Source organism: Anabrus simplex, chromosome 2 (genome assembly GCF_040414725.1).
Source record: "Anabrus simplex isolate iqAnaSimp1 chromosome 2, ASM4041472v1, whole genome shotgun sequence".
Classification (NCBI taxonomy): Eukaryota; Metazoa; Arthropoda; class Insecta; order Orthoptera; family Tettigoniidae; genus Anabrus; species Anabrus simplex.
Genome location: NC_090266.1, coordinates 1,036,141,278 through 1,036,150,782, shown reverse-complemented (window position 1 = coordinate 1,036,150,782; position 9,505 = coordinate 1,036,141,278). Strand labels below are relative to the sequence as shown.

Below are 9,505 nucleotides of genomic sequence, written 5' to 3'. Positions count from 1 at the left end.
AGTTTAACTAATAAATATAACATCACATAATTAATCATATATAATATAACGTACCAGTTTTGAGTATTTCCTACACTACATAGCTAATGGATTTGCACACCGTTTCAAAACTTCATACTATCAGGAAAAGGCTAAATATAATTTAGAATTTAGGAATAACGAGCAATTAAAATTTAAAAGTGTATTTAATATGCTCAATATAATGCCGGAAGAAGTTTCTAAAGAAATTCACTACCAAAAATGGAATACCTCGGCAGGACTCGATGTTTATTTCTTCACATATTTTAAAGGTTGTAGCTAGGAGAATAATGTAATTGGTCACGGAGGGTAAGAGATTGAGAGGTAAACTAAGATGACGATTCTCAGTTTCTAATTTAAAGAACAGAGGTATGGAGCTAAATGAGGCCACAAGGCTAATTAAATATAAAGGATTGTGGCGGCGTTGAGTAAATAAACAGGGGCTCCTCACTCTGAAAGCTGAAGGGCATAACAGTCAATGATAAGGAAGTATGTATGTGTGCATGTAGAGAGGTCTTAGTGTATCCTTCAACCATTCTCAGCAATTTTATTGTAAGAACTGAGACTTTCCCCGGTTTGTGGACATATTCCAAGATCACACCTGTACCTACAACTGGAGATATAGAATTACTCAATAGTTATAACTAGATGCTATTGTTTGTGCTCCAACCGAAGTTTGTAAAAGTATTTTATACAGCCAAATTTATGATCATATTTGAATCAGTATCTGGCCAAGTCAACATGGATTCATGGTGAGAAGAATCAGAGTAACAAATCTATGCAACTTTATTGAATAAGTGACCGCCAGTTTAAATGAATGTGCTCAGACAGGTGTCATTTACACATATTGTGGAAAATATGTTGACACGGTTAATCACGATTGAATAATAAATAAATATTGTCCATTCGGATTTTCAGCTTCATTACGAAACTTACCGATATCATATTTAAGGAATAGAACTCATATTTTAAGTTACAACAATCATATACCTTCCACGATTTTTGTGTTTATATGTCTGTTAACTATGCAAAGACAAGTTTTAAGGAGACATTGAAAAATAGCACAATTTCAAAGTTACCTACACCAAACGATAAGTTTACATCCAACGAACTGTAATTTATTGTAATCGGTATGGCTTTGAATTTACAAAATAAAACGTTTACACTTATACATTAAATACTGTTTTAAATACAGGGCAAAATGTTGCAGTAGACTCAGCATAATTTTATTGTGTACTCAGTACGACGTACCTTGCTCAAGATTATTAATTATGATATTTAGTACAGACAGCAACGATCTCTAATTATCCAGACAAGTTACAATTTAGTGAAGAGCGTATTTTTAGCAGGCCCACTTCTCTGTCCCCAACTAAGCTTCCTTCATTGATAAATTATGTGTCCTACCATCCTTAATATCTCAAAATTTCCCTCAGCTATTTCTCGGAGTTTGACTCAATTTGGACTTCTAGGTAACTTTTAAGTCCATGAAAACTATTGATAGTCACTTTACAAAAAGGAGTCTCGCTGTGAAAAGAAAATGCTTGTGTTTACTACGCTGGTTTCCTTCTAATTTCCAAATTCGACCCCAAACCCGCCCGTGCTCGTTTTACCCACAACTTCGACACCCCTGGAAATTTGTGTTTTTTCGTCTTACTGGGAATATTGTTGGTGTATGGATGTCTGGTACCAGGTTTGAAGTTCCTAGGGAGCCTCATTAATTCATGTTTTTCACCTTTATTACTACTTTTTATTTTTTGCTAGTTGCTTTACGTCGCACCGACACAGATAGGTCTTATGGCGACGATGGGAAAGGAAAGGCCTAGGAGTTTGAAGAAAGCGGCCGTGGCCTTAATTAAGGTACAGTCCCAGCATTTGTCTGGTGTGAAAATGGGAAACCAAGGAAAACCATCTTCAGGGCTGCTGACAGTCGGATTCAAACCCACTATCTCCCGGATGCAAGCTCACAGCCGCGTGACCCTGACCGCACGGCCAACTCGCCCGGTATATTCCTACCTTCATGTTGTTGTTTGACTCATCAGTCCATAGACTGGTTTTGATGCCTACCTTCATATATCATTATATTTCGACTTCCATTTCTTAGTACAGATAGATATCAATAGAAATATTCATTCCTATGTTTTGAGGTTTCTTGTGTGGACTTATTCCCGATGCAATACGTTAAACAAACTGTTCCGATACTGAACCACGAATCAATAACTCTAATCATAATCAGTATTTCATAATGAAATGTGTATGTTCCTGTCATTACTAATTTCAGAAATACATTTCACAACGAACGTGCTCTAAATTCTATTGTACATGCCCACGATTGTAGGAGTGCTGATCATCAGAGTAACAAATGGAATGCAAAATTAAGAAAATTGATTTCAAAATAAATTTCTTACTACTGGCTCATTTGCAATTCTCTACCGGATCTAATAATTTAATATCTTAAAAACGATATAACAAGTTAAATTACCTGAAAGTCAACTGTTGACATAACCAATCACGTGTCATTTATACAGATTATAAGTTTCAAAATAGTTTTAACGTTTAGGAAGAATTTTAACATCCACGTTGTTGGCAATCCTGTGTTCTGACAGTATTGATCTGCATGCGGATAATTGCATTTACAAATATATTTCAAATATTTGAACGAAATTTATCAATTTAATTAAACATTAATAATTTTATGATACGCCAGCTGTACTGTGATTAAGGCCACGGCCTCGGTCACTTCCTTCCCAATTCTAGCTTCTTTCTATCCCATCGCCACCATGAACTATCTGTGTCGGTGCGACGTAAAGCAATTTTTTAAAAAAGAATAAATTTTTGTCATTTCAAACAATAAAATGTCTGGATTTTCAAACCAGAACATACAGTATCATTAGTTCGATATGATTCGCAATGTATTTTTAACTGAAGGCGTTTCTTGTATGTGGGTGGCGGGGAGTATATGAAAGGTTCTAACTGTCATTATAATAAAATCGTAGGTGTTTTTCCAGAATATACGTACGTATCAGCGACTAGATTCCGAATGGTTTGTTTGGTGTGATATGATTGGCTAGCAAACTGGGTGACGCGGAGAGACGCGCGCAGAAGGGCACCTTGGAGGGGTGGAAGATCGCTAGGAGAGGGTAACAAGTGTGTTTTATAAAGGGTGGGATCAGAGGGTGCAATTCTCTTCAGTAAGGCATAGAGTAGCGAGTCCTACAGGCCTAGCAAGCTTGAAGAGCGTATCCAGTGAGTCAGCACGTCGCCAGACAACCCGCGTCGCAACAACTTCGCTACCGCCAACGAGAGGTAAGAACATTCCCTCCCGTTTTCAAAATCCTAGGATTTGCATTTCAATCTTGAGGAAGTAATGTTCCAATTCTTTTTATTTATTACAAAATCAATTTTTAAAAAATGTTTTACGGTCAATAAAATACATACGAAAATGTATGTTCTTCGAAATCTTGCCGCTGTATTCTTTCACTCGTAATACAATTCCGTTAATAATTATTGCCAATATATACATATGAAGTAGGAAAGGAGCAATGGAACTCCGAAGTAACATTACTTGAGGGAACTTTGGAGTAGTGGACCGGGAACATCTTCAGGTTTTGAAAGTGTAATATGAAAATATACGCAATGTTTCTCTCTTTTACTTTTCCCACCTTCAACATTCAACTTTCTCCCTTTCTATGGCACATTACACAACGTATATATTTTCAGTCCGGTGAATAAATATAGTCAATTTCTAGTTGATTTCATTTGTCGTCTCTTTCAGGTAATACACTCTGTAATTCTATACAACTACTGACTAGCTTCTGCCAAATGAATATTATGATGCATACTAAATGTTGTTTTTTTTTGCTGTGGGTGATAAAATAAATGATGCACGTTTTATTGTGCATGCCCCTTCCATAAGTAAGGATAATTTCTATCACGTACCAGTAAGAAGTAAAAATGTATGAACACACATTGTTGAGAAAGGAAATTGCACATATGAAAAGGGATACAAAATTAAATTTGGCCAAAGATTATTTGTAAAAGTAAATTTGGCAATTGAAAAATCCTATTTTTTAAAATTCATTTATTCATTTGTTGTAACTAGATTTTGTTGAAACTCTGAAAAATTTTAAAAATAGTAACACGATGGCAAATTCGTAGAAATGGTGTCCAGCTCCATGGCTAAATGGTTAGCGTGCAGAACTCAGGTGCAAAGTTCCTGGGTTCGATTCTCAGGTGTATCGGTGATTTTAACCTTAATTAGGTAGTTCATCTGCCTTGGGGGCTGGGTGTGTGTGCCACATTTTAAAAGTAGAATTCATCATAGGCAGGGCCCCTTTCTCACAAGCACACAGGTCGCCTATAGGTGTCAATTCGAAAAACCTGCACCGGCCTTGCCAGAGGCCTTACGCCATTATTATTAGCACAAATAGAATAACTGGTTTTACGTCCCACTAACTACTACAGATTATGGAGATGCCGTTTTTCCCGAATTTTGCTCTGCAGTTCTCTTACCTAACGTTAAATCTACCGACACAAGTCTGGCATGTTTGTGCACCTTCAAAAACCACCAGAGTGAACTGTGACCGAAACCACCAACTCGAGTTTAGAAGGCCAGCGCTATACCGTCTGTTGTTATAATTAATAAATAATTATAGTAATTAATAATAATATTTAGTTCCCTCTGTGGATCGGTGGTACAGTGTCCGCCAACACATCACAAGACAGAGGGTTCGGAACGGGCAGAGGCAGTCGGGTTTTTTGCAGGGCGAGGAAAAGTTAATTCGACACACCATGTCGTACGTATGTGTACAAGATCTCTCGTAAAACATTTTGGTGTTTACACGAACAAAATCATTAAAACTCAGCCATAGACGCCCAAGAGATACTCGGTTTAATCTGCCACCTGGTAGGCCTATAGTCAAAGGAACGTCGAAATTGACGAGCCAGCTTCCAGATGGCGTCAAATTAAAGTGCATCCACATGCGTTGCTGAGACTGAACTATTATTATTATTATTATTATTATTATTATTATTATTATTATTATTATTATTATTATTATTATTATTATTATTATTTTCTTGTGCACTTGAGGTCGGGACTATTTGTGGATTAAGCTCAGTTTTACAACCGGATGCCCTTCCTGACGTCAATCCTATGTGGAGGGATATATTCACTATTGCAAGTTTTCTGATGCACTGCTATGTGATGTGTTGTACCTAGATGAAGACGTGCATTAAGACAAACACGGTTATAGAACCCCCTAACTAGAGGACATTATAAACTTTATAATTCCCGATTCAATCCTGAGTCGAACCCGGGCACCTCTGAACAGAAGGCTAGTACGCTGACCATTCTATCACGGAGCCGAAAATTATTATTATTATTATTATTATTATTATTATTATTATTATTATTATTATTATTATTATTATTATTATTATAAGCAGAGGGTCGTTGTAAAGGTATTTAGTAAGTAATTCCTTGAATGATATTTTATTTACGTATTTGGATAATTCACTGGGTCTCTCCTCGGTAATGGAATTTTAGACTTGTTCATATTGTAATTTCAGGAGAGTAATGAATAACGAGCTGTATAAGAAAACAAAACCTAATTTGGCAATTAAATAGTAAATTTACTGCATAATTATTATATTGCCTAATATTTCTACTTATGCAGCCTGACAATGTGGCCAAGAGATCATAATTTTAGCCTCGCGAAGAACCTGATTCGACGGTTAGTGACTCACATCTCACACATCGGCGTTGATGATTACTACTAAGTTACCACATGTCAGCTATTTCTGTTCGAGGCCAAGGCATTACAATATGATTTATGCCACTTTTTTGTGCACAGTGTAACATCGATCAACATACGTTCATGGATAGAAGACATTTCATTCCTAGCAGATTTTCTCACCTCAGACTAAGGGATCTGTTCATTTTATCTCCTATCAATATTTTATCCCATCCATCACTTGGGAAGGTCTCAGCATTCCTGACTTTATGTCACTGTTAATAGTATTGATCCAAAGATATTTTAGCCTTCTCCAAAGTCTACAATCGTCTACCTTTTGGTTGGATGTTATTGCTGCTACGAATGTGGAATAAGATGCCATTTTCTCGTCAGTTATGGATATCACACCGATATATTTTTCTTTTATTTATTCGTGTGTATTAGGCAGATGATTGCAAGTACTTAGAATGTGTATTCTCCCAGGGTGGAAGTATTGTAAGTGAAGTTGAATCAAGGTGACCTAAAGCTAATGCAGTGAGCTCGTAGTTGCGATCAACAGCATTCTGTAAGTAAAAGGTCAGCTCCCGGACGAAAGCATCTTTACACCGGTCTGTTTTCAGAGCAATTTTTCTGTACAAGAGTAAACGCTGTGTGGATATTTGATATCTTATGCGTCAGTTAGAAGTAACAGTCATTAAAGTAGCAAGAATAATAGCAGGTACAAACAGGTGGAAACAATGGCAGGAGGGTACTTAGATTGAGGAAATAATGGCTAAATTATGAATGAACTTGATTGATGAAGCTGTACGCATAAATCAGCTTCGGTGGCGGGATCATGTGAGGTTACATAGGAGAATAATGTACTCGACTAAGGAGGGTATGGGAAGTAGAAGAGACTAAGATGACGATGGTTAGACCCAGTTTCCAATGATTTAATGATAAGGGGTATTGAACTAAAGCAGGCCACAGAGCTAGTTGCAAATGGAGGATTTTGCCGGCTGTTAGGAAATTCAAAGTGGCTTGCAGACTGAATGCTAAAAGGTATAACAGTATAAAATGAAGATGTATATAAGTGTATATCCCAGGAACTACCTCAAAACGTACATATCTGTAACACGGCAACTTCTTTCCATAGCCTTAGTTGCTGGTCATTTTTCGCGTTCATGTAAGTGAGCTACATTTTACCGAGCGAGTTGGCAATGCGGTTAGGGGCGCGCAGTTGTGAGCTTACATTCGGGAGATAGTGGGTTTGAACCACACTGTCAGCAGCCCTGAAGATGGTTTTCCACTTTCACACCAGGCAATTGCTGGGTCTGTACCTTGATTAATAATAACTAATATTATTGCTTTTACGTCCCACTAACTACTTTTGAAGGTTTTCTGAGACGCCGAGGTGCCGGAATTTTGTCCCGTAGGAATTCTTTTACGTGCCAGTGAATCTACAGACACGAGGCTGACGTATTTGATCCCCTTCAATTACCACCGGACTGAGCCAGGATTGAAACTGCCAAGTTGGGGTCAGAAGGCCAGCGCCTCAACCGTCTGAGCCACTCAACCCGGCGTGTACCTTAATTAAGGCCACAACCGCTTTCTTCCCACTCCTAGCCCTTTCCTATCCCGTCGTCACGATAAGACCTATCTGAGTCGGTGCGATGTAAAGTCAATTGTAATAAAAGTAAATAATGTACATATTCTTATGGCACATAATTGTGGTGCGTTCTCTCCAATTTGACGATGAAGTCTTCACACTGTCTCGTACCTCTCATTCATACACCGTTTTCATTGAATTCTGCATCTAACATATTTTAATGACTTCGACAGTGATCAACTGGTCTGTCCTACCGTCCTGAAATGGAGCCTTCTATAGAATACATTTCGTTATAGACTACAACTTAAGGAATTACCACAAGTCAATAGTTCCCAAGTAAATAATAATTCATTTATAAAATCCAAAATAATTATGGGTTCATCTGATCTCGTTCATGAATTACAGCGGCTCAGCTGCGTTTTTGTTTGAACATCCGTGTTTTATGCTTATGGTTGCGATAAATTTCGCAACAGTTGGTTTGCGCTTTAATATGGTTTATTTCGAAAGATACGAAAAAATTTTATTTATTGTCACACTTAATGAACAGCTGAAGAGCAAAATATTATATTTAAAAATGTGGGCACGAATCGCCAATGGACTCGGTCACTGATATATAATTAGTTTTTATTATAAAAAAAATTCAGCGCAAGCGAAGAAAAATAAATCTGAGCATTCCTTGAGATGTGTTAAATATTTCTCAAAATTTAATTTCAACGTTTCCTTGATTCTAAGATTTTTTGTTACAATTTTGCTTTACGTCGTACCGGCACAGATAGGTCTTACGGCGACGATGGAATAGGAAAGGGCTAGGAGTGGGAAGGAAGCAACCGTGGCTTTAATTAATGTACAGCCCCAGCCTTTGCCTGGTGTAAAAATGGTAAACCACGGAAAACACCTTCAGGGCTGCCGACAGTCAAGTTCGAACCAACTATCTCCCAGATGCGAGCTCACAGCTGCGCGTCCCTAAACGCACGGCCGACTCGCCCGGTGATTCTGAGGTTGCCTTGTGAAACAAAGTTTACCAAAATACTTACTTGCGTTCAGAGGAGGCAGAACCCACCAGAGAAATGAGTACCGAGCGAGTTGGCCGTGCGATTAGAGTAATGCAGCTGTGAGCTTTTATTCGGGAGATAGTGGGTATGAACACCACCGTCGACAGCCCTAATAATAATAGTTTCGTGTGGCTATTTCTACCCGAAGGAAGCCCTTGTAAAGCAGACCCTCCGAGGTGGGTGGGCGCATCAACCATGTATAGGTAACTGCGTGTTATTGTAGTGGAGGATAGTGTTATATGTGGTGTGGGAGTTGCAGGGATGTTGGGAACAGCACAAACACCCAGCCCTCGAGCCACTAGAATTAACCAATGAAGGGTAAAATCCCCGACCCGGATGGGAATCGAACCCGGGACCCTCTGAACCGAAGGCAAGTACGCTGACCATTCAGCCAACGAGTCGGACGTCGACAGCCCTGAAGGTGGTTTTTCGTTGCTTCCCATTTTCACACCAGACAAATGCTGGGGCTGTACCTTAATTAAGGCCACGGCCGGATCCTTCCCATTTCTAGCCCTTTCCTATCCCATCGTCGCGATAAAACGAATCTGAAAAAAAATGAGTAGGCTCGTAATAATTAGTGTTTTCTGTCTGAAACTTTTAAAGAATGGGGGGGGGGGGGGGAATCAAATTAAACTCAATCTTGAACAATCGTAATGAACTTAAGAATAAAACGCCAGTGTTAATTTTATAAGGGACTCAGCGAACCCACGAATAGGTCTACATAGGACGAGCCACGCCAGGTCACTTGTCTGTTCGCGTGCGAGGTTCTCTTTGTCCCGCTTTAATATCACCTTACGAGATTCAGGGTTCACTGTTTCCGAATAGATTCGTGTATTTCTTTAATCAGTAAGCACAAGATGAATAGGCATACCGGTAGTTATAATTTTCATGAAACCTGGATAGAGTTGTATAATCGATGCAATAGATCATTTCGAGAATCGTCCCTCCTTCTGTTTCAAGACGTCTTGCAATTACATGAGCTCGAAACCTTACGTGGATTAAGCTCAGTTTTGTGGTAGGATGCCTTTCCTGACGCCAAACGAATGGTGTAGAATTTACTCACCATTTTTCGAGTTGCTTTGGTATTTGATAGTATAATGTGTATGAATGAATCT

At 38.5% G+C, this 9,505-nt stretch overlaps 1 protein-coding gene across 1 annotated transcript in view; it reads left to right on the top strand.

Annotated features, from left to right (window-relative positions):
- Window positions 1–3,188: 3,188 nt before the first annotated feature.
- Window positions 3,189–9,505, top strand: part of LOC136863264 (prohormone-1) — a 319,028-nt gene continuing 312,711 nt past the window's right edge. The window contains exon 1 of the mRNA XM_067139648.2: window positions 3,189–3,321. The gene's annotated coding sequence lies outside the window, so the exon portion shown is untranslated. The remainder of the gene's footprint in view (window positions 3,322–9,505) is intronic.